General features: G+C 44.2%; 1 long non-coding RNA gene across 1 annotated transcript; it reads right to left on the bottom strand.

Annotated features, from left to right (window-relative positions):
- Window positions 1-1995: 1995 nt before the first annotated feature.
- Window positions 1996-3612, bottom strand: LOC119177777 (uncharacterized). The gene is made up of 2 exons (XR_012884645.1): window positions 3447-3612; window positions 1996-3324 (listed from the first exon to the last, which is right to left on the bottom strand). It is a non-coding gene; the product is annotated as an uncharacterized LOC119177777 (long non-coding RNA).
- Between the last annotated feature and the right edge of the window lie 4144 nt (window positions 3613-7756).

The raw sequence follows: 7756 nt of genomic DNA, 5'->3' as shown, positions 1-7756 counted from the left end.
GTGTCGTCAGCATATATAATGTAATGGGCAGATTCATCAATACGAACTATCTCATTAACGTAAAGTATAAAGAGAAACGGTCCCAAAATGCTTCCCTGCGGGACGCCTGTTTTAATGGATTTTGTTGCGGAATGTTTGCCTTGAATTACGACGAATTGAGTTCGGTGTTGCAAGTATGAAGTGATTAATTTGTGTGCAACGCCTCTTATACCGTAATGGTCCAACTTTTGTAGGAGAATTTTATGATTAATGAGGTCAAAGGCTTTTGAGAAATCAAGAAAAAGACCGAGTACCATATTTCGGGATTCAAAATTCTCTAGAATGTATTCTTTTTGTGCCAGTAGCGCGAGCTCAGTAGATTTATTTTTCCGGAAGCCATACTGCGCTGAAGTAATCAAGTTGAACTTGTCAGTAAAAGAGTTCAAACGTTTCAAAATTATTTTTTCCAGACCCTTAGAGAATACAGGTAGAATCGATATAGGGCGGTAGTTGGACATGTCATTTCTGGGACCCTTTTTATAGATAACTGTCACTTTTGCTATCTGCATGTTTCGCGGGAAATGTCCTGTGGACAAACATATGTTAAAAATGTAGGCAAGACAGGGTGCTAGTATGTCAATAACATACTTAACAGGTTTCATCTGAATATTGTCCGCGTCAGTGGCTTTGCTATTACTGAGTGTCAAAAATGTCGCTACTAATTCACTCTCTGAAATTGGTTCTAGAAATATTGTTTGGTTATTTCGAATATTCATATATTTTAAAGAAGTACTACTGGTTGTAGGGCCGCCAACTGACAAAAAGAAGTCGTTAAATGCATCAGCTAAATCAGGCCCTTGAATTTCTGTACCATCTTTCACAATTTTGGTTAATTCCTCCGGTGGATTATTAAGCGTACTGTTAATTGCCTTCCAAACGTTTTCTGTACGCCCTTGCGTTGAGTTAAACAGGTTCGAATAATATAGTTTCTTTTCATCACGAAGGTGTTTGGTGACAAAGTTTCGGTGCTTTTTAAATGCTTTGAGGGCTTCAGGGGACTTACTCACAATAAATGCCTTGAACAATTGGTCCCGCTTTCTTATAAGCTTAAGGCATTCTTTATTTACCCAAGGTTTCCGACTTTTTTTAAATGTTTTAAATGACTTTAGGGGAAAACATTGAAGGTATATTTCGGTGAACTTGTTCATAAATAAATCGTATGCCAAATTGGCGGCACTCGCTGCGAACACATTGCTCCAGTCGGTTCTGCCTAAGCGCTCTCTAAAGAGGGTTAGTGTTTCAGGATTTATAAGTCTATAGGAAAATTCTGCACGCACTTGTTTGGGTACGTTATTGAGTTGGTTAACAGACATAAATATAGGCATGTGGTCACTAATATTGTGAATCAAAGTGCCAGCCGTAACAAGGGAAGTATCAAAGTTTGTTATAAAAAGATCTAAGAGTGTTGATGACTGTGAAGTGATTCGCGTAGGAGCCGTTATAACATTTTGACAATAATGCGAGCTTAACATTGATTCAAGTTCTAATTTAACACTGCTCTCAGCTAACATGTTGATGTTGAGGTCACCACCTAAAATCAAGGCATATTTTTTTTCACTCACAAATTCTAACAGTGAGTCTAAAAAAGAAAAAAACAAACGGACATTATTTGATGGAGGGCGGTAACATACACAAAACACTGATGTACCACATCTAACAGTGAGTATTTCATATAGAGGAGAAATGCAGGAGAATTCAGACATCAATTCACAGTCTATTTTACTTGAGATTAGCATAGCTACGCCACCACCCCTTTTGCCTGTGCGGTTCATGTAGTATGATTTATAAGTTGGAAACGTAAATACATCATCTTCCGAAGCAAACCACGTTTCCGAAAACATCACAACGTCAAAATTTACTTGTGCTTCACTAAAAAAATATTCGAGCTCATCCTGTTTATTCTTTCCCGATCTAAGGTTGAAATGAACGCAACTGAGGCTTTTTTCACAACAAGTGTCATACAAGTTTTTAAGATTAATAAGGTCTATAGGTGCGGTTAAGGGAAACATGTTAAGACGAGTATCAAAAGAATATCAGGAAGTAAACAATGCAATGCGGGGTAACAGTATCACAGCTTATCAAGGTCACCCAAACGACGAATGACAACCGCGCTATCACCCTCTCTTTTCCTAACGAGAATCTTGCCGTTGCAGTGCCATGAAAAACGATAGCCATTGTTCTGTGCCCAGTCTTTTGCGTTGCGCAGCAGCTCTCTGTTTTGCTGGGTCATGTTTTCAGTGATCGAAACATTCGAAGCATCTCTTAGGGCTTTCCGCCTTCCTAGCCACTTATCACGAATTGATTGCTGGGCAAATCGAACTATAATTCCGGGTGTTTTGTTTGGCTTTGCCGGAAGTCTGTGGATAGCGGCGATGTCATTCCCAGTCAGCTCTGGCAGGTTAGCAATCTTGGCCACATCATTCAACTTACACAGCAAATTCTCGTCTGGCGTAACCCGGATGCCGTGAACTTCTATGTTTAGTCTCCGACTACGAAACTCGAGATCATTCACCGTAGCTTTCAGTTGTTGAATATCACTTGAGGTGCAGTCCGCCTCTAATTTCCCAACGCGTCTGTTTAAGCTACTAATGTCCTTTTCCTGCTTAGCTTGACAGTTCAAGATGTCATCGTACTTTTGTGACAACAGCTGGATTGAGACCTTAATCTCACCAACCTGAGCCGGCAGCCCTGCTAAAGCATCAAGCCTCCTAGTTATATCTGCCAGGCAAATGGTTAACTCAGAGTCCACGCTAGTTTTCTCCCCACTTTTCGCTTTAGATGAACGGCAAGCAGCACATCGCCATGCCCTGCGACCGCTCTCTCCTTTAGTCTTAAATGTCGTCTCCGACCAGCCAGAACAACTGCCAACATGGTAAGAGGACTCACATTCGTTGCACTTCAGGACACGCCCATCACAGGGGAGGGGCTCATCACAAGACTGGCACGTGCTTGTCATGGTACGTTGTCCAGGCATTCACAGTAGCACTCAGTTCGCACTCAATTCGGGAGCATTCAATTAGGAAAAAGGCACATTATGCACAGAGAACTCAGCAAAGCACTGAAACACGGTGGCAACGGCGGTGGCGGTAAGGCGGTATTGAGAAATAAGCGAATTTACCAACCTGGGTAAGCAAAAAGAGCTGATTAGGCGAACGTCCTTTCACCGCCGCCGCCGCCACCCGTGTGTCCAGGTACGATGTCGACGCCGGAAACACGTAAACACTTCCGCAGGCTCAGTGACGTCAAGATGTGATTCCGTAGCCACGGCAACCGTTTTCAGGTAGTCTAATAAATGGAGGAAATTTGAACGTTGTAAAGGAGCGCCGCTTTGATAAATGGCTCCAGCGCAACGATTCCAACAAGGCAGGAACCCTAAAGCACCGGCCGCCGAAATGCAGGACACCAACCTGGGTAAGCAAAAAGAGCTGATTAGGCGAACGTCCTTTCACCGCCGCCGCCGCCACCCGTGTGTCCAGGTACGATGTCGACGCCGGAAACACGTAAACACTTCCGCAGGCTCAGTGACGTCAAGATGTGATTCCGTAGCCACGGCAACCGTTTTCAGGTAGTCTGGGTAAGCAAAAAGAGGTGATTAGGCGAACGTCCTTTCACCGCCGCCGCCGCCACCCGTGTGCCGCCGCCACCCGTGTGTAGTTACTGCTGGCTATGGGCATCTCGGGGAGAACTATCGTGATTTCAGGATTACCAGCAAGATGGCGCACTGAGTGCGTGGTAGCGCGCGTCTCAGGAGTGAACTATTGAGTTTTCAGCATTACCAACAAGATGACGCAATGAGCGCGCGGCGGCATGTGTTCTGATCTCCTACGCGTACTTTGATCTTCAGAGTGGTGATGGTGGAGGCACGCTCGCACGGCCTAATCTCGTGGTGGAGGCGACGATCATACGTCTTGGCTGGCGTTGGGCTTTTACTTACACGTTTATGCTGCAGTTACCGGCCGAACAAAAGTCAGTGCAATTGTTGCACAGTCTCAGTTTGCGAAAAGGGTGTGCTTTTCAGGTACAGCGATGTAACAACTAAAGTGCTTATTCGCGTTATAGTGCAGCTGCGCGTACGTTTCGTGTGTCATATGTGCACGAGAAACGCGGGGCACGTTTCTGTCTGCTCGCCTTTCGGCACGTAACCTTTGAATTATTTTATTTATTTATTTTTGTTACCTGAAAGGCCCTGGTTCAAGGAATTTAGATGAGAAGTGGTAAAAAACAATTAACATTACCATTGTTCGAAATTTTCTTCTTCGGAAAGTAGTGAGCTGGAGTGGTGCACAGTACCGGCAAGGTGAACTTCTAGCCTTTGGGCGTCAGCAAGAAAAAGAACGATGAGTGAGCTACGGAATGAGCATGAGCTGGGTGAACGGCTTTTGTGTGGTTGAGTCTGTGAGAATGGTGATGAGCTAGAATGATCACATATGTACGAGGGGTAGCATGATAAAATTTATGAAAAAGAGGGAGGTGGGCAGTTTTGCGACGAACAACGACATTGGGAAGGTTATTACAAGAATTTAGCTCTGTAATGCAGCTGTTATAATATGAGTAATCTGGCAGGATAAACCTGGTCACTAGATTCTAAAAAGATTCTAGTATTTAGTCAGGTTACATTGTTGGGTATCTCTTATGGCACTTGCGTATTGTAACTTTGGTCGCAGTAGAGCGTTAAATGCTAATAGTTTTACGAAAGATGGGCCTAGGCGTTAGTTCCAGTGGAGGTAGCCAAATGCACGGTTAGCTTTGTTAGTTATATTCGTGACGTGAGGCATTCAAAAGAGTTCAGCAGTGAGTTCAATGCCGAGTTATGAATTGAAATGAACAGATTGACTAGGAGAGTTAAAAAGAAAGTATTGAAGTGCATGACAGTCTTTCCTGCGGTGAAAAGACAGAAGAGATGTCTTAATGACGTTTAGCGACATAAGCTAGTTTAAGCACCAGTTATTTACGCGGTTTAGGTCAGACTAAAGCGCTAGGATGTCATTATGGTTGTGAATTGTCCGACAGATGACGCAGTCATACGCGAATATTCTGATGTTAGGTGAATTGTTAGTAGGTAGGTCGTTTATATATATTAGAAAGAGTAGAGGGCCAAGTACAGACCCCTGAAAAACCCCTGACCTAGCGCAAGATGACTGAGTAGAATGAGTGTTTGAAACACAAATTGTTTTGTGTTATTCAAACAATCTTCGATCAAATTCAGTACAAGTTGGTGACAATTAAGGCGCGACAGCTTGAGAAAACCTCTTTAATGCGGAATCTCGTCAAAGGCCTCCTGAAAATCTAGAAATAAAACATTTACTGGTACGTTGACATCTATCGCTGAGCTGTCAGTAATAAATACAGCTAAATGAGTTTCACAAGAAATTGTGAAACGCGGTTAGCTATATTTATTATGGGCTTGGCGGCTGCTTCGTTTTGTCACCAACTAATCCACTGCTCTTCGCTATGCAGGTGTCATCAGCCGTCGTCGCGCATCTGCTTCTTGTTGCCGTTGTGTCCACCCCTGTGCACACATCGCTGGATTGTGGATTGTGACGTTTCGACATTGCTCTGACCATCAACCAAACAACCGGAAAATCGGATTTTATCTCGCCTCTACCTGCCAGCCTGTCACCACTATAACAATGCCTGGTCCTGAATGGTTAATGGTCAGCCCCATCACCAGCAACGTCATCCACTTCACTGGCTATAAAAGTGTGCCCCCATCAGCAGCGCTTCGCGGGCTTGATGGCTGCTTCATTTCGTCATCAACTAATCCACTGCACTTCTCTACGCAGGTGTTATCAGCCGTCGCCGCGCATCTGCTTCTTGTGCCGGTGTGTCTACCCCTGTGCACACATCGCCGGATTGTGGATTGCGACGCTTCATTGCTCTGACCATCAAACAAACAACCGGAAAATCAGATTTCATCTCGCCTCTACCTGCCAGCCTGTCACCACTCTCACAATGCCTGGTGGATGGTCAGCCCCATCGCCAGCAACGTCATCCACTTCACTGACTATAAAAAGTGTTCCCCCATTGGCACCGTTTCGTGGGCTTGGTGGCTGCTTCGTTTCGTCACCAACTAATACACTGCTCTTCGCTATGCAGGTTAGTGTTCCGCATTCACTCTTCACAAAGAAGAGCAGTAATTACTTCTTGCTGCAGCCGCCGAGCCCACGTTGCTGCAGTACGACTGTGGTTGAATGTGTCAGTGCCGTGAGGTTGTTAATGCTACTTGGATCGGCAGACATCGAGTCTAATCCGGGTCCTAATACTACTATACTCGTTGAACTGCAAAAGCTTTCTGCGGGCCAGTCGACTCTCTTAGAGGAAGTGCAGGGACTGAAAAGTCAACTACCATCAACAGAGCACGCCCTCTCCGACCTAACAAAACGAATCACTGATATGGAAAAACATTACTAAGCTCTGCTGCCCCTAAAGACAGTACTCGAACTGATTAAGAGTAGCGCCATTGATGCAGCTCGCAAAACAAATGACCTTGTGGCACGTTTGGATGATGCAAAGAAGAGATCACGGCGTAAAACTTTGATTTTTCACGGCCTACCAGATGCTAATCCTTCAAAATCATACGCTGAATCAGAGGAACTAATTATTCGTCATTGTCATCACTACTTAGGCATAGATATTAACCCTAAATAAATTGATCGCGTGCATCGCTTGGGCCACCACTCAGTCAACAAATGCAGGCCAATAATCGCGAAGTTCACTTTCCACAAGACAAAACACGAAATACTTTCGAGCGGACGTACGCTGAAAGAGACGACATACAGCATCGGAGAGGATTTCTCACGTCGTGTTCAAAATGCAAGAAGGAATTTGGTCGAGTTCGCAAAGCAGAAGTCCTGCCCATTTTCTTTCGCGGGTTTGAATCCCGGCTGCGGCGGCTGCATTTCCGATGGAGGCGGAAATGTTGTAGGCCCGTGTGCTCAGATTTGGGTGCACGTTAAAGAACCCCAGGTGGTCTAAATTTCCGGAGCCCTCCACTACGGCGTCTCTCATAATCATATAGTGGTTTTGGGATGTTAAACCCCACATATCAATCAATCAATCAACGCCCATTTTTTTGGCTATAAAACCTACACATAGGCAAGAAACGCTACTCGTTCAATGAAACCTCAAAAACAGTGCGAGAAATCAAATGGCCATCATGTCGAAGTCAAACTAAATGCACTGATTGTCGCCCTAAACCAAAAGCTAACCTTTCTTTCTCAGTAATTTTTACAAACGCTCGAAGTTTCATGCCTAAACGCTATTACTTGTCTCATCTTGTCAAATCATCAGATAGCAGTATTCTCATACTAACGGAAACGTGGCTAACAAATGACTTCATCAACACGGAAGTGCTCGCCGATCTACCGGATTTCATTGCTTATCAAAAAGACCGCACAGGCTCTCATGGGGGTGGTGTCCTCATTGCAATCAGAAATCAGTTACCATATTTCCTTATTAACATCGACTCAGACTTTGAAATTTTGTGCGTGTTGGTTCAGGCACTGCCACAATCTGTATTGTTAGGTGTTTGCTATCGGCCTCCACATAACAATCCTAACTTTTTTCGCGCACTTCAAAGCCTTTTAAACTAGCTTACATCAAAGTATCCTAAAGCTGAAATTGTTCTTTTCGGTGATTTCAATTTTCCTTGTATCAACTGGGAACATGACACTTCTACCACTAACTCAGCAGAAACTAGTGATTTTCTTAGTGTTGT

Source organism: Rhipicephalus microplus, chromosome 1 (genome assembly GCF_043290135.1).
Source record: "Rhipicephalus microplus isolate Deutch F79 chromosome 1, USDA_Rmic, whole genome shotgun sequence".
NCBI lineage: Eukaryota > Metazoa > Arthropoda > Arachnida > Ixodida > Ixodidae > Rhipicephalus > Rhipicephalus microplus.
Note: the sequence above shows the minus strand (reverse complement) of the source record. Positions and strands in the feature narration are given on the sequence as shown.